The following is an 18,206-nucleotide window of genomic DNA, read 5'->3' as shown; positions in this document are numbered from 1 at the left end:
TCTTAGGCAGCAGCATTGGCATCTGTCTTATCAGAACAGCTATGTGATCCTTGGCAGCCTTCTTGTACCACACACCTAGGCCAGCCTGTCTTTTACAGTTGCTAGTCTGTGATTACTTTCACCAGCTCCCTATTTTTAAACAATGGCTCCTCTGTGAGGTGCCCCTGCCAGCCTCTGCCTTGCATTTCTGGCTCAGGCCAAGCCCACACAGAGGAACTCAGAACCCTAGAGTGGAGTCAAAACCACCCTTTTTGCATGCTGCAATCCCAGAGAAGGTAAAACTACTTGATTTCACTGGAAATAAAATAATTTCAAATTAAAGAACTGGTAAAGGCAATGTCCTGTATGCCAGTGAGTTTGTCATGACTATTTTTGGGTAGCTATCAAATGACAGATGTACAACATACTCCAAACTCCTTATCTGAGTGTTGATAATAAAAGCATTCCCTAGAAGGGATGCCAAAATCCTGATGTGGTGTTACTGTATGAGAAGGTACCTTATTTCTCCCAATCACAAAGAGGTACTTTGATTTCTTTGCATCTAGGGATTTTCCCAAAGGAACTCTAAATCCTGGAGACATTTCCATCCCCAACGTGGAGATGATGCCATAATGGAGTTCTTGTGAGCTTGCCGAGAACTAATGCTGATGGCTTTCAAACTGAATGCATTAATCTGTTGATTACTCAGTGACTCAGCTCCCAGCAAGGCAACGTATCTCACACAGCTAAAACCTATGCTAGGAAAACAGAAACAACTCATTCTCCATGTCTGATAAATAGTCTGTGGCTGACAGCTTTAAAATGTATTTTTTTTTAAACACCTAAAGTCCTAATTTGAGGAGGGAAAGCTTGTCAGTGCTTTAGTGCCAGGCCTGGCACAGTACAGGGGGTGGAGGAGGAGAGCTGTTATCAGGACTGCCAGGAACGAGAGGTGGAGTTCTGAGCTGAACAAAATGTTGTGTCCGTTCATATTCCCGTGGAGAAGATGCCAAATGTTCCTAGGGTTGTACAATAACTCAGGCTGCAGAGGAGCTCAGGAGGTGTCGAGCCCAACCCCTGCTCAGGTAAAGTCTAAGGTCAAACCAGGTTGCTCAGGGCTCTACCCAGTTGGGTCTGAAATCATTCAAGGATGGAGACTTCACACCCTCTTTGGGCACCCTGCTCCACTGCTCTTTCAGTCCTCATGATGAAAAGTTTCTCCTTATGTTGAGTGTGAACCACTGTTGTTTCAATTTATGCTTTATGTCAGTAAAGACCTTGTATGATGCTTTTGCAAAGTAAAAAGTAGTTTGATTGATTTCTCCCCAGCCTTGTTTTCCCTAAGATGTAGTTCTGGAGGAATTACTCCTGTCTTCCAATGCTGTCATGCTGACTGTGTGAGACAAGCCTGCCACAAACCACTATAAACCAAATCACTGTCTGGGAGGGTGGTCCAGTGTATCTGTTCCCTTCATAGATGGCAGAAATATTTCTTCATCCAGCAGCAGACAAAGGAAAAGCAAACCAAGAGGAAAAGGGAAACTAAGGGAAGGAAACCAAGCCACTTGCTCCTTTCTCTTAGGCACAGAAAGTTGCTGGTATTAGTATGAAATAGTATTTATTTTAATCTTACAAAGAAGCACATGGCTTCTGCTGCCCTGCTTTTGTTATTAATGCACAGCTGCTAAAAAGAGAGGCCATTAAACAGGCGATTTGTTGAGTATTATGCTGTGTGGTTCATCCCTTTTCAGGCAAAGCTTTTCTATTTTAAAAGTCACTCCTCAGCCAAGGGTTTCCAATGCAAATCTTTTAGTGGGGGATTTTCCCCTACTCATCACTTAAGCCCCCAAAAGAAGGGAGCTCAGGAAGAGGAGCCAAGGCTGTGGCTGCTCCAGCCTGATTCAGCAGCAGGGAAGGAGGGAACTTGGGCCTAGGACAGGTTTTCCCCAGAGACCACGTGGCTATTACTGCTTCCCCCATCCCTCTTTCTGAGAGATCATCTTCACCCATATCCCTTCCAAATGGTACCTTGACCATGATCAAAGCAAAAAAAAACCCTCCCCTACTTAATAAATGCATGTTATTGACAGAAAATAACCAAATCCTCTCACTGTTCTCATTTTTCTCTTGCCCATTATTGTACCTCCAGTTTAGTCTAATAGAAGTGAAAAGACTGGGGGAAGACTAAACCCCCTTGCTTTTGGCGGTCAAAGCAAGATCAGTGCTGGAAATAGGACCTAAAAAGACAAAATAAATCACAGAAAGCATATGCTCTAGGTCTTGCTGACCTCTCTGCTGATAAGGATTTGTCCCCGGGTCGAGAACAAAACAGCCTAAGTATCAGATTTCCCTTTTATATGTGCTCCTTGTCCAGGGCAGTGGGTTTTCTTGCAGCTTTGCCCAGCTCACGAAAGTTTCATGGCCTGTGGGCAGCACCCAGGTCCTTGTTGTGTGACCTTCAGCAGGGGAGGCAGGAGCACATCCTGCCAGCTCACAGCACATTATCCCTGTGCACAGCATGGCAGGCCAGGCTGAAACTCCAGAAAAGCTGTGCAAGTGCAAAGGAACAAATCCTTCACCTGTTACAAAAAGGCAGGCAGAAAAGGAGCATCAGTGAGGAGACAGGAGCCAGCTGCAGGAGAAGGGGCATCTGTGGGTGTTGCTCATCTCCAGGGCCATCACTGCCCTGGGTCTGGATCCCTGACAAGACAAGGGGTTACGCACAGGAAGAGAGGCTGAGGCTTAGTCTTGCCTGCCTACTCAGGACTCTCCAGCTGCTCTGTAGGGCACTACTCAGTCCTTACCTTGATAATCAGATTAACAGGCAGGAAAGAGTCAGGCTGTAACATGTAGCCTGTGGATTAAATGGTCCTCTAAAGTGCAAATGTATTAATAAAACAAGCTCCTCACTGATTCCATTTCAGTGTACTCAGGCAGAGGAAATGGGAAATGGAGGTTTGAAACCAGGAATCTAGAAGTCAGTCCAAGTGTTTGGAAAGGATCAAGCAGGAAGGGCAGGGTAAGGATGGGTTTTCATATCTCTGTCTGAAAATCTGGTTCTGAAGTCCGGCTGCAGAAACCCCAGCCAGAAGAAGCATAAGGTCTCTTCCTCTGTGGGTTAATGCTGACCCCAGAACCCACTTGGAAATGCAGACTTGCAATCCCACTTTGGTGAAATGGCAGAGCTGCAGCCAGGCTGGGGGGCCTGGGGGGTGTCTTCAGGTTGGATCGGTCCCAGGCTGCAATGGGCATCCTGCCCTGTGCAGGCTGGTATGAAAGAGCGTGCTCATATTTTCATAAATCAGACAAAAACAGACTGAAATTGTTCAGAAAGTACTCAACAGAGAATGCAAATATCATTTGCATGGCTCAGATCCAAGTGTTTGAGGTGAGAGGTCATAGGTTTAGCACTTGGGGTCCAGAGGTGGCAGGCAGTGATCTTCACATTTTCCCCAGTGTGAGTCTGGACATGTCTCTGCTTCAGCTATGAACAGGAAAACTAAAAAGCTGCTGAAATGTTAAAATATTTCTATGGGGATTTGTTTTTTCTTTCAGACTTTGTAGCAAAATGTGTCTGTGGTGACCTTCTGCTATGTATGGTCTGCAACTCCTGAACTGTAAGCCACACAAAGATGTGCTGGGACATTTTAAAATACTGGCCAGTAGCCTTGACAAAACCCTTCTGTAGTGTAATGAACAGCCCACCCGGGGCGGCTGGCAAAGAGGTCCGTGTCAAATCTGCTTCTGAACAGAGAGGTGCTTGTAGAAACCTGGTGCCTCCAGCTCCTTCCCCTCTGCACATGCCAAAAGGGGGATTTAGGAGCTGCCCTCTTCCTCTTGTTCTTGCTTGGTAGTGGCAGGAGCAAAGTCACAGCCACTGTCACCTGCTGCCTTCGCTGGAGGGGAGCAGTGTGGGCGAGGATCTCTCTGTCATAAGATCTGCTCTGCATATCTGGCTTTTTGTACTTGTCAGCTCAAGATATTGCGCTACTTCATTTGAGTCAGGTATCTGTTTAGACCAGCTGGCACCTACTGTGTGTCCCCAACCCAAGATTTCTCAGAAATGCAAAAAGGCTGCTAATAACTTCAGGGAGGGCAGGTGAGGTTAATCAGGCACTGCTGTGCTGGTAGGAAGCTTCCTTTAGCTAACTGGGTGATGATCATGGGGATGGACACAGGATTCCTGGGCTTGTGCTGCTTGACTGAGGATGCAGCCAGTCCTTGCTGGTCTGCTGTTGTAAGTGATGGGAACTTAGGGCTGCTTTGTAGAAGAGCAGGGTGGAGTGGAAGAAAAGGGAAAACAGAATAAAGAGGTGGCACTAGACATGCCATTTTTACCTGGTGTCAGCATTTGTCCAGATATCCAGCTGCAGACAGTGTCTTCTTAGTCACATAGTCACATAGCTGTGACATAGTCACAGCTCACATATAATCATATTTGCTGTACTGTGTCAGACCCAGTACAAATATCCAAGTAAGAGTCCAGGACAAATATTTCAGCCTGCCCTTCATAAAGGTCTGTCACTGTTCCATTAAGGCTGCAGCCATCTTTCTCACACACCTCCCTCTTGGTCCTTCTACAAGGCACATTTCAGTAGCCATTATTTGTGTTTCTGAGGGGTGGGGAGCAAATAAAGGGCAGGGCATTTCTTGAGAGGTGGGAAACATGAAACAGAGAGGAAAGCACTTGTTATTGTCACAGCCTGCCTTGTTGCCAGGGAGATGCTTGGCTCATTCAAGAAACGCTTGTGGTTGCCAGCCAAGATGGCCAATGTATTTGGAATCTTTGCTGCAAAATGAGGGTGTGGGAGAAAGAGGGAGACAGCAAAGAACAAGGGAAAGCCCAGAGTGAGCTCTGCCTGCGTGGTCACAGGGCATGACCCATATGCCTCATGGTACCATCTCTGGAGTCTCTCTAAACAAAGCAGCAGTTTCTACATTCTTAATATATTTTCCTCCTTTGAAAACCCCTTGAGCCCCTGAAAATACAAGATCTTTTCTAATAAATGACAGCACTAAATTAACAGCAGAGCACAAAGGCAGTTTATGATAGCACTTTGTGCCAGCTGAAGGAGTTTGGAACAGTCTACTTCCATGCCTTTGCTCTGCTGCTTAGGGAGAGTCAAACTCTGTCATAACCAGAAGGGATCCCAGCCAAGTCAGCTGAGACCTGTGGCTGGACCTGGGAGACCTTGCTTTGCAGCAGCAGCAGCAGTACAGCCTGGCTCTGTGCTCCTGCAGAGCTGAAGTCATGATCATCAAGTCTATAACATACAGTGATCTTCACATGGCAAAAAAGATCCCCTAGAACCAGTGTCTGCTTTGCTGTACTCATGCTGCTAATAAAGACAGGTATTAGAAATGAGAAAAAGCTGCTGGAGTCATGGCTGCAAACACATCATGGCCAGAAAATGTAGTAGTAATGGTAGAAACAGCTGGATGCTCTAGGCAAGCGCCTGAACCACATGGCCAGTGTGCACCAGAGGCTGTACCAGCAACCCTTCTTTCAGCAGAAGACTGTTAATCACTCACAAGGCTCTAAAAAGCCAAACTTCCCCAGGGTGGCCCAATGTACCAGTTTTAGTTTAAATTCCTAAAGAATGAAAGAGACCTCTTGAAATGGATCCAGAGGAAGCAGGAGGTGGGCGGCAGTCGCACAGCGCGTTGGAAACGTGCGTGGTGTGGAAGGCAGCCCACTGGAAGGTGCCACCTTGCTGAGCAGTGATGTGCCAGCTTGATGGTTTTCACATTGGTCCTGTTTCAGGATGATATCTGCGGTGTTGGCATAGCAACCCTCACTCTAAAGTAAACACTGGATTTGCTTTTTGGGTTCTCCTGGACGTGGATGGTGAATGGGCAGAGGACAGGGGACAGGGTGGAATAGAAGTTCACCTGGTCTTCCAGTCCCTCTGCGCAGTCAGAAATCTGTTTCTAAGAAAACACATTTCTGGGGGAAAAAAGTATTGTGAAGGACTTCAGCGTCATTTCTCAGGGAGCCAGATGAGAACAAGAGATGTGGTCACACCTTAAAATGCCACCAGATCTGTTTCTTTGGTGAGCACTTGGCATCAGCCAGGCACTGTAGGTTGGTGATACTTGCTGTCCATGCTGCCTTCCTAATTCTGAGATGAATCTTATAGCTAAATGTTCTATAAAAGCACTGGCCAGAGCAGATTCCATCAATTAAAACCAGCCATTTAATTTTCTTTTGAAGAAAGGCAGAAGATTAAGAGATGTCTCAGGGGGTCATTGATAAGAGAGAGACCACAGTCACCTCTTTCCAACTCCAAGCTCCAGACTGAGTCTAATCACATCTTTGACCATTTAAAGGCTCTAAAGAAGATGGTGCCAGAGTATTCCCAGAGAAACACAGTGAGAGGACAAGGCAGCAGTCACTGGTGCCAGGAGAGTGAATTAAAGTCAGGGATGAGCTTGGACTCATAGTGCTTTCCCTCTTCTCTCCATGGCATCAGGAGAGATCAGGGCAGTCTGCCTCTGAAGGATCACCCATCCCTTTGGGTATCAGATGAGTGTAGTGATAAGAGAGGTCTGAGGACGTTTGTGTATGGGAGGATCAGTGAAAATAGAAAATACCCAAAGGGCAATTTTTAAATTATGGATATTGCCTTCCTCTTCAGCCAACCACCAGCAGAAAAGCATCTGTGATGAGTTCTCCTGGCATTGTCTGCTCCCTGGGTGGTGGAAGACGCAGCCTCTTCAGGTGCAAATTGATCTCTAGAGATGTTAGTTTTTCATGGTGCTTCTGCTGTCAACTGCCATTTCAGGCTTGATTTCTGAGGAATTAACAACCCTAATCCTCCAAAGCATCCTTGAAAAGGATCTTCACCTCCTCTAAAACTGTCAAACACCCCTGTTCACCTGTGAAAATGCTGACCCCATGCCACAGGGAGATGAGATTTCCCTCCTCCTTGTGTGCAAGCTTTCTCTTTTCACTGAGAGAGGGATGTATTTTTCCTCCATGAGCTTTATGTGCTTGATACTGATTTTTTGGATCATGCAGGGAACATTTTTAGTTTGAAAAGAAGAAACCCCACCCATTCCTGTTCCTTGGAAGAAGGGCTGCGTGCCTTCCCCTGTATTTGTTACACCTGAGATTTGTTATTCAAATTCAGCCACAGTTAGGGCTGTCAGAGCCATGGTGTGACAAGGAAAAGGCACAGAGGGGAGGGTGAAGCAGACATGGGACTGTAACATTTGTGGCAAATTACTGAGAGGTGGAGTGCTGCTTTCCATTCCCACAAGACAGTGATGGAAGACAACTTCTCTGGAAGCCCCTGGAAAGCACCAGAATGGGACAGCACAAAAGACAAACTGTTCAAAAATATTTGGCAGATGGAGCAGAGCCCTGAGAAGGGGCAAACCTTGTTCCTTGAAAAGGGGCTTCCTGGCAGCTCCTGGGTCTAGGGTCATGAGAGAGCTGGCTGCACACCCCATTCACTCCTTCTTGGTGGATGGCCAGGCCAAGGCATATTCCATCTTATGGAAGGGGCTCAGCACAGCCACTCCCCACAGAGCAGGTGGCAGTGGCCTTGCCCTGGGTGCCACCTGGTGTGGGTGAACACAGGCAGATACTGTCTGTCCTTCATGGAGGCACTGAAGTTAAACACTGGCATGGCAGAGGCTTCAAAGATGTGTTTCTGCCTTCATGGGTGATCAGGCACTTGCTGAAGTCCTTCTAGAAAGTCACCACCATGTTTGAGACTGAAGTTCAGGTTGCATCTGGCCACAGCCTTGGATGCTGCCTTCAGGTATGATTGCAAGTCAGCTTTCCAAGCAGCAATTGCAGATAACTACTAACTACTCAGCACATTTCAAATACATGTCAGTTATTAAGTAGATTTATTTCCATCTCTTCTGGGAAATGTTGGGAAGCACTGCTGAGTCACGCTGCTTACTCACCAGTTTTAGGAATGCCATTAAAAATATTTATTTTCCACATGCCTTCTATGATGTTCCTATTATTTGAATGTTTCCAGATGTAAAATGAAAACGTTTGTGTAGGGTATTCCTGGCCTTAAACAGATCTCTGATGTGTATCACAAAAAGGTATAAAACAAGGGATCTATCCCTTGGCTTTGTTGTATGATGCTTTTTCAAGGGTGGTGATGAAGGGTAATCTTTGCTCCAAAATGGCAGGAGCACAGGCAGGCTGGACTTGACACAGCTTGGGATGGAGGAAGGAGAGTGTGAGCAGCTGCTTTGTTGTGCCCAAACACGTGGGAGAGGAGGGACATGGAATATGTTCCTTGCTTACAGCAGATGCTCACAAACTCAGGGCTTTTTTTATTCTGCCATGGTCTGCTCTGGCCAGAGACCCCAAAACAATGCAGCCCCCAAGGGGCACGATGTCAGGTGCCCCTGCAGGAGCACCAGTCCAAGGGCACACTGAACCCGGGTGCTTGGCCACCCCGCACTCTGTGAGAGCAGGTCTCACTGTCAGCTTCAGCAGGGAGGTGTGAGAAGGCCTTGCTGACAGCCCACTCCCTTCACACCCTGGAATGAACCCAGACAAGGCAACACACTGGAGCAGAGGAGCCATTTCATGGCCTGTGGCTGTGAAGTCCCATCCTTCCAAAAGGGGAATTTTGCTGAGCTGGACACAGAGCTCCCAGCTGATTGCTGCCCTTAGGGAAGCTAAAATGTGCCCATGCTGTGCCCAAGCCCCACCCAAAGGGAACCTGTCCCTCCAAAGGGAGCAGCTGCTTCTCGTGGGCTGGATCAGCTGAGAGTGGGATGGCTGCCTTCCCTCACAGAGAGGCTCAGTGGGGTGGTGGCACCTCAAACGTGTCCCTTGCACTGCATCAATCATGGGGATGGCAGAATGTCTGCCACACATGAGGACTTTATTACTCAAATACAGGTTTTACTGAGGCTATTAATCAGTATTGTGTACCTTGGTAATAACTGATTAAAGATACCACAAGGGAACTCATGTAACAGCTGCAATTACTGCTTTGACCTCAGTCTCACTCACTGAATGTGATGTGAGGGTGCCTGGCAGTGCAGCAGGGACCAGCCTCAGCCAGGGCTGCAGGAGCTCAAAGATGCCATTCACCCAGGTCACAATTGCTGTGGCAGGTGACTGGGCAGAAGTTCTTGGTGTTCCATTGAAAGGAAGGAAAGAATCAAGCTCCAAATGAAGGTTAGAAACCACAAATCCTCAAGATCTGCTGTGAAACAGTATCATTTTGCACCTTGGCAATGCTCAGCCTTGTGGTCAAAGTCAGAGAGAAAATGTGGAGGAAAAAAGTGCAGGATATGTGAATTAGCCTGTGTCTGGTTTAGGGTTTTTGATAGACAGTCACTATGGGCCCCAGGACAGCTCATCCTTCCCCAGCAGAGACCCACATCACATCACGTCACCCCGGAATCGCTCCAGGCAGCAGCACATCCCTTCCGAGTGTCAAAACCCACTCAGGAGCCAAAGAAAATCTCACCCACAGGCTTTGAACACATTTCTCCCTTTTTGCTGTGCTACTCGTTTTCCAGGGCTGTAGGAGTTTCTGGTTTGCCACACATTGTATCTGTGTTGACGGTGAGACTGTTGCTAGATAGTTTTCCCTTACTAAGAAATAATTCCCTGAGGTTAGCTATGTATAATTAAGTCCTCATTTGCCTACAGATTGGTTTAAGACTAGATTAACTCCATTGATTAGAGGGGAATTACTCTTGATTTTCACTGAGATCGTGGGAATGGAGACTCAAGTGACACACAGGAGCAATCCTACAGTAAATGCTCAGGGTAGCTGCATGGTTTCACCCACCTTTCCGTGTTTGTCACCCACCTTTCTGTATTTGGAACCTCCCTGGGCAGATGTTTGTTCCTTTATGTGAACTAAGTCAATTTTACATGCTGAATACACCTTACAGATGTTCAGTTGGGTATTCAGGTTGTATGGTCATATATGTAACTCCTTAGTTAGTCTGACAGTAGAACTGGAGCAAGACTGTCCTCCAGAGAAATTGTTCTGGTTCAATGAGGTTTTACCAGTAGGGATGGGAGGGGACTGTACTGCACAGAGGAAAAGAAGCATCCAGCAACAAGAGAGGATACAAACAGAATTACATCTCTAAAATAACCCTTTACATGTTTGGGAAGGAAAAAGGGTCCCATCCTGCTCGCTTCTAACAGCCAGCATCTGCTGTGCTCCAGAGAGAAACCTCAGGAAGGGCACAGCAGGACACAGCCATGCTCACTCCCTTTGGATCACAGCTCAGCCCTGCTCCCACCCTGTCTCTGTCCGTGCCATCAAAGCCAAGCAAAAGGAGGCAGTGGCAGAGAAGTAGAGTTTTCTGAGTCCAGGAAAGTGTTTGGCTTGCCAATTTTACTGTGTTTTTATTTAAAATTGTGAGAGCTTTTAGGGCTGGTAGATGATATTACAGGCAATAAAATATTTTTTTCCTGAGAAGAAAGAGATGCCAGTAGACACCATCCAGTGGGTTTGAGTTAGTTCTGTAAAGTTACAAATTATTTCTTCCAAGTGAGGAGCAGGTCTCACGTCTGTTTCTCCCTTCCACATGTCATCCCATTTGTGGAGTTTTTTTCTTTTCTGCAGGGCAGGTTTGCAACACAGCCTGTCTGGAGGTGCAGTGTGACATTGTAAATGCCAAAGACAGGGGAGTTTTAAGCTAGTTTTTCCTCCCCACCACCTTAGCCAAAGGTCTCACAGCCATTTTTCTTCCACCTTTTATTCTTTCTTATTGCTGTTAGTGGTCCTATAAGCTTTAGAAAGCTTTTCTCTTGCCAAGTTCCTCTGCCATGGGTGTGTTTCTAACTGGTGATATCTGTGTCATCCTCATTTGAGTTCCTTGGTTTTGAATAGGCTTTTGTCAACTCCAGCTGCCCTCAATGCACATTGCAGGCAGCTCCCACCAAAACGGAAGCTTCCACCTTTTGCTAGTGAGTTCAAGTTCTGCATCTCATAGCTGTTGTGGCTTTTGAGTCTTCCCACTCTCACTTCCACTCATGAGATCCTTAACCCAGGAATTGGCACGAGGTTAAATCTGCTGCCTGCAGTTGGGGTGTGCATGCTGCTGTTGCAGCTTTCTTCATTTAATTTGCTCCAGAGACAAAAGTCATACCAGGGCTGAAAAGACCATATTCAGCATTACAGTGGATTGTGAGCCAAGTTCAGGCAGGTCTTGTGACCAGTGAGTAGGCAAAAATCCTTATTTCCTCAACATTCTCTTCAAGAACAGAACCTTGGGGAAGGCTCTAGGATGATTTGTAGCAGCATGTAAGGCTCTGCAGGGCTGAGCTTTTGGATCAGATGATCTTTATGTTGTTGCAGACCAAGTGTTGAGCATCTTCTATTTCCTGTTGGTGATGCAAGCAAAAAATTTACACCTGTGAAACAATCCCAGCCCTGAAGCCCTGCACAGCATACCAGGAGGAGGAAGCCTGTCCTCCAGCATCAGGACTCTGAGCAGTTTCAGCATCAAGGCTCCCCAGGCCATGATGTTTCAGAAACCAAGACACATCAGACCCAAACCACAGCTGTGCTTATTTCAGTCATGTATGCACAGACACTGAATCAGCTTAAAAGCCACTTCTTGGGGTGACACCCCTTTTCTGGCTCTCCTCTTCCCATTCCTGAAAGAGCTGTAGGGTGCAAAGCCTGGCCTGCTCATGCAGTGTCTGGGCTCAGTGTCCCCCAGCTGCCTTTAACCACAACCAGTCCAGCCACCACAAGACACCTCTGACTGTCCTTCCCCAGGCACTGCTGCACAGCACAGCCACGGAGAGAGCCATGCCCACCACATTCCAAATTACCAGAAAGAATGATCAACTGATACATTTGTATAAAGAAGAAAGATGATGAGGAGACAGCTGCTAATGGTAATTCACACAGGCAGCAGCAGCTCTGAGCTGCCCTTTCACCACTAATCATCTGTCCCCTAAAATCCTGGCCAGGCAAGACCCCCTTCTGGGGTCACACTGCTTGCCAGCACACATTTTCAGCTTCCTATCCCCAGGCCAATCCAAGAGCACAAAGGACGGAGTGAACAGGCCATTGCACTGTGTCCCTTTCTCCTTTGCCATCAACTTTGCAAAGAAAGAATGGACAGCAAATAAACAGTAAAGGCTGATGGGAAAGGGAACCCTATCAGTCCACACTGTCATTATCTGACTTGCCTTGAAATCCTCCAAGAGATTGCCAGAAATTAGTTCCAGTGCTCAAGAGTCTTCAGTGACCCTTTAGGAAGAGAAGTGAGCTCAGGCTCCAACTCCCACCACACAGCATCCGCTTTCTGCAAGCTAAATTCCAGATGTAAACAGATGTTTTCCCCAGCCGTCCATGCAAACTCTATTATACATGTCAGGCAGCACCAGCACACCGTGCAATTCTAAGGCCTTTTCCATAAGAAGCTGGAGGGAATTGCCTGGGATTGGAAAGAATGAGTCCAGCAAGACAGAAAAATCAGATTCCACTTCATACTGATTGTGCAGCTCCTAGTTCAGACCACGAGTTACTGATCAGTTTGCTACACTCAAACCACAAAGGAGGTTTAGTAGTGCCAGGGCAGTTTCCAGTTCATCCCTAATCTCCCCCACCAGCACTGAACTGCATTCTTCTCTTGGCTGCTCTGGAGAGGAGGGATGATCTATGGGCTAAAGAGTGGGGCCTCATCAGGTGAGCAGAGGCAATGCTGACTTCACTCTCATCTTCCTTGCTGGACAGACAGCTCCTCTCCTTTGGGGGAGGAGCTGGGGTAAGTATCACTGCTTCCTCTCAAGGCAAGTGGCAGGATTCAGGTGAGCTTTGCTCAAGTATCCTCTGCAAATGGCAGCCAAGCCCAGGGGGTACCCACAGGGAGACACCAACTTCATTTCTGTTTCCTCTCAGTTGGCCTGGAAAGGGAGACTGCTAATGAAATGTGCCCATTAATGCCTGTGATAAAGGTGGTAGCACTGAGAGATTAAATTCTTACAGACCCACAGAGACTTGAGGGTTACCACAGTTCTGGGCTTGAACCAGACATCATGATGTTGTGTGAAACAACTTGCTGAACCGCCAGCATCTTTTGCAGACACAGAAAATTACAGCTGTAAATCCAGGGCAGCTGAAGCAGTGACCAGCACCTAAATCTGAATGGATGTATGCTAGGAGCAGTCAGAAATAAAGGGCTTGATGTGTGGAAGGAAAGGAGATTCAATTTCATGTGCAGGACCACCAGCAAAGATCCTTTGATGGTTGTTTGTAGCTCTTACAGGAAAGAAAGGGGCAGTAGATTCTGGCTGAATGCTAAATAGAATAGCAAGTAGTGGAGTCATAAACGTAGCATCTCTGTAACTGCAAAAGGTTGTTCTAAAGGTCAGATCTGCATGTACTCTCCTAGCTCTGTGAACAGCTATTCCTTTCATCCACAAGTTGAGCTTTTGGCTGGGACAGTCTGAAATAAACAGGGCTAAAGCTGTCCCATCCGTTATCGCTGGGAATGGCTTGCCTCCAAAAGCAGGCTCTGCCTCTGCAGATACAACACACAACATGGCAGGGAGCAACCTGAGAGGGCAGATGGCTCACGTGGACCATCCTCACCACCAAGCCTTCATCCCCGGGCTTCAAAATGCTGCAGTGCCCCTCTGCGGAGAGAAGGCACGGCCACCGTGCTCACTGCCACACACCCTGAGCTCAGACCTGCTGGGCAGCACCCCTGTGAAAGCACAGGCAGGAGCCAGGAGCCTTTTGTTCTGTATACACTGCCCGAGGCTGTTTATCTGGAGTCAGGCTTCTTTTTCCACCCTCTAAGGTGAGATGTCAGGAAAGAATCACTGGCAGGCCTGCCTGCATGTTTTCTCTCTCTCATACCAAGTCAAACCCAAGTGCCCCACAGTCCCGGCTGCACACACATACAGACTGACAGCCACTCTGCACAGAATAGCCAGACAAGGCTAGGGGTAATCCAACCCTGCTTTTCCCATGCTTTTATCAATGTCCTTCTGTTGTGGTAGCAATAAGGCACTTTATTGACAACTAAGAAACAAAACTAAAACCAGACCAGTTTACCAAATGTCAAACAGAGTTGGTGTGTCTCACAGAAATGATGCCAGGACACCAAGGTGTCAGCACAGGGAATCCCTGGGCATTCATTCAGGAAGAGAGGTCCTGTAGCAAACACAGTGCCACAGGGGAAGGGGACAGTTCCTTTGGGACTGCTACCATCTCCAAAGCAGCCATCCTGCCTTCTTCACACATCAGTCCAGGGATGCTGGAGCCAGCCAGCTCTGAGACACCTGTCTCAGCAAAGCCATTTCTATCTTAATGTGTAGATGGAAGAAGGCCGATACCTTTGTAGGCTGTGCTAAACCTCAGCAGCCTACACAGTGAGGTTCTGTTGCCACCACCATATCCAGGTGCTCCAGAGGGGAAGTCCTCAAACAGGTAATAGAGACATGCCCATTATGAACAGAGCCTTAGGTCCAGGAACCCTCTGTATCAACAACCCTCTGTAGCTGCTAGGCTGATACAGGTGCAGTACATTGAGAGATGATTCCTCAGTGAAAGCAGCTCATCTTCAAGCAAAAACTTTAAAAATGTTGTCAACAACCCCTTAGTCTCTACCCAGAAGAGAACATAAGCTGAAATACTTACTTTGGGCATGTGGAACCAGAGAAACTAATCTTTGCTATCCTGGGAATCAACTATCCAGGGATGACCAGGGCTAACCAGAGCCATAAAGTGCTCTGGTTTGTGGTGAAAGAGCAATCCTATAATACTCTTTTGCATTGCAGGTTTCAAGAAGCAACTTTTTGTTGGTCTATCTTGCTGTCCTATTTATAACCAGCTTACACAGAATAAAAAGTGTATAATTCACAATGCTTTCTAATTAGATGTTGTAACTACAATCCTATTTCACGCCACTCTAATTTGTTCCATCACAGTATTTTTGAGTTTTGTATTAACCATATAATGCAGGGCAAACTCTTCAAGGGTTTGAAGCCAGCAATTATGCACCACTTTGATTTGTACATAAAGCTGATGTGAGTCCACATGGCAACATCCCATCACAATGTGTGAAATACCAGGATTAAAAGACACTGTTGAAGCTCTGTCCAAAGCTAGGACTTGCTTAGTCCAAAATATGGCAACTCAGAGCAAGTTTGTCAAGCTAGAGGAGATTTTGCAATCCCAGTCACTTCTGACCTTTCTGAAAGGACTGAATTTTGAAGAGTCCATATTTGGTAGATCTCCAGACCAATCTACATCTAAGTTTGTGGCTGACATTTAAATCTCTAAAAATGGAAATGGGCCTTTGTCACTTGAGCTTCAGGATTATTCATAGTAGAGGGAAAGATCTTGGGAGTAACTGGACTAAAGTAGTTAAGCAAGCATGATGGGATTAGCACAGGGCAGGATTAGACATTCCCCTTTAACATACTGGCACCTGGAACAGCAGAAGAGGTGTGGGCTGATTCTCTATGAGTTGTAAATGACTGTTTGTACCACTGTTCATCCTGTCTGTGCAGATCTGATAACCACTTTGGATCATTAGGAAACAAAGCAGGTAGTGAACAGCAAAGACTTGTTAAATGCACTGGCAAAATCAGCCACAGAAAGTTTTTTCATGCATGTTTTAACCTTAGATCTCTGGTTTGCTTTTGTAAGTGTTTATTTTAAAAAAAACCAACCACTTGGTATTTTCAGATGTTCTCAGCTATCTGTTTAGCTTAAGAGTTCTAACTTCAGAAAAACAACCATTTCTAAAAATGCTCGCTATCTGCCTTTGTCTCCACCTCTTTCTTAGAGACTGAAACCTTTGAAATCCTGCAGATGTGTGTTAATACAGCAAAATTGGTCTTGTCAAGCTTCTAGGTTAAAGAGCAGCAGCTCCAGGTTAGGGCTTTCCTTAGCTGAGCTACTGGAGGAAAACAGCTGGAAGGTGCCAAAGGAGTCTCTCTCCCCTTCCCCCCTCTTCTCCCAGCCCTCCCTGCCCCAGCCACACCAGGCCCAAGCATCCCCATGCACAGGGCCAATCCTCAGCCTGAGCACATCCAGCTCCCTTGGAGTCAATCTGGCCCCAGGGCTTGTTTCGGTATTTTACAACAGAACAAATAGAGCAACATTTCATAACGTTCTAATGAGGCACATTGAGGAATGCCCAGGAGACAGAGACAATATCAGTGTTCCTTGGCACACAGAGAAAATCAAAGGCATTTGTTTGTTATCTGGAATGTCGATCTGTGTTCCTTGCAGTGGTGGGCAGACATTTTTATAGTGTAGGTTCCTGGAAATACTCAGATGTCACTGTCAGTGTGTTCTAAGAGCAGTATTTATTTTCAGATGTACCTATAAAAACTGAGACTGAAGCACGGAAATATTTAGAGCCATTACAGGATTATTAGGTTTTGAGTAGTGGTTTGCACTCTGTATGGCCCCAAAAAACCTAACATTTGTGGACCTGTTCTTCTTTCATTGAATAGGAATTCTATCACTGACTTGAGAAAGCCCTAGTGAGAGAGGAGTTTTTGCTCAAGAAATTGCCCAGGTTAGAGCCACCCAGCAGAGATCAGACTGAAAAGACACCAACTACATCTGGCCAGGGCATTGAGGAACACCATCTCTCCTGTTGGAGTGAACATTTGGGAGCAACTGGTTTGGATCTCTGCTTGGTATGTCAGGATTTAAACCAGTGCCATTAAGAGGCATCACTGCTGCTCATGCCACTGTGTTACACTACAGCCCTGCTCATGGGAATGGGATCTGCCAGTGTCATAGTATGTCCCAGTATCAGCCCTTCCCTGGGAGCTGGCAGGGGCCACATCTGACAGCCAGGACAGCTCTCCAAGCACTATCATCACCCTCCTGCCTGCCTTCTGTGTTGTGACAGTTGCTAAGGTTCCATCTACAATCCTAACAGTGCCTTTAGAGGATCAGAGAATGACAGAATATCAGCTGGAAGGGACCCATAAGGCTCATCACATCCAACATCCTGCTCCTCACAGGACCACCTAAAACTAAATTATATTAATAAGAATATGCTCTTCATTCGGTCAAGCTTGATACTTTTTTTTAAAATTTGGACCCTCATTAAACATTTCCCACTTCTCTAGCCTTGGTAACCAGACACATAACCCAAAGGCAAAATACTGATGGTAGAGGATTGTCTCTCCCTTTTCCACCTTTTCCTCTTTGGAGTCTATCTCAGGCCCATGCTGGGACAGGAACTGGGACAGTACTGGATGCATTTGCTGGGAGGAGCTGACAGCAGGTGACCTCAGCTGTGTCACTTCAGCTTCAGGCTCAGAGGGCTGTTGAGATCTGCCCCTCAGGAAAGCAGCAGAGACAGCCTGGGCTTCATCTCCTCTCCCTCCCTGGCAGAGGGGCATTTGCCACTCTGGGGTAGCTGCTGTTACAGGGGAAATGGGAGCATTTGCTGCCATCTCAGTCTCAAAGAGATGGGCATATGCAGGTTGGCTGATCAGAGAGAAGGAAAATTCAAAGCCCAGGGAGGCGGAGCTGACCTGACCTATGCTTCAGAACGACCAAAACCATCATCTTAAAACCCATGGCCAGCAAATGCTGCTGTTTTATTATGAAGCCTGGCAATTGGAAGGTATTACCCCATTAAAGGAAGTACATCTGCTGCAAAAAAAAAAAAACATTCCTGAGCAAGTCATGCCATTCTGCTAATGCTGACCTTCTCATTTGGATCTGGGAAGCAAGTATGTTTATAATCTCACTGCTGAGAAACTGAATGTTATGCTGTACATTCTACTCACTTTGGAAGCCTGATTAAGCATAAGAGAACAAAAATGTTTCTTCTTTTTAATAACAATTTTTCTGATTGTCATTATTTAAGAAAAAACAGAGATTAAGTAGCCCCCCACCCTTCTCCCCTCCCCCATCAAAGCCTAAACAATCTCACTTAGGTCAGATAGGTTCATTGTGGTTTCTCCAATTAAAAAGCTGTCATCCATCAGGATTGTAATTATCCATCCATCAAGATTTTATCAGCCAAAAAGCTTGTAAAAATGAACACTCTTCTGTTATTTTTGAGGACACGCAGGCTGTTCCACAAGATCAGCTCATGCCCACTATTTCAGAATGCCTCTGCAAGAGATTGAAAAAAAGGAAAAAAATGGTTAAAAAAAGCAATTCAGACATTAACAATGTCATGGCAACAGCAAATTAGAGCCTCAAAAGCAGAGCTCAGCTTGAGAAGGTTTAGGGAGTCACTGCACTGCAGGACTGAATGAAATATTC

The 18,206-nt window shown here is 46.4% G+C and overlaps 1 protein-coding gene across 2 annotated transcripts in view; it reads left to right on the top strand.

Annotated features, from left to right (window-relative positions):
- Window positions 1-18,206, top strand: part of GNAO1 (G protein subunit alpha o1) — a 141,233-nt gene that overhangs the window by 50,472 nt on the left and 72,555 nt on the right. The window lies entirely within an intron of this gene.

This window comes from Camarhynchus parvulus, chromosome 11 (genome assembly GCF_901933205.1).
Source record: "Camarhynchus parvulus chromosome 11, STF_HiC, whole genome shotgun sequence".
Lineage (NCBI taxonomy): Eukaryota > Metazoa > Chordata > Aves > Passeriformes > Thraupidae > Camarhynchus > Camarhynchus parvulus.
Note: the sequence above shows the minus strand (reverse complement) of the source record. Positions and strands in the feature narration are given on the sequence as shown.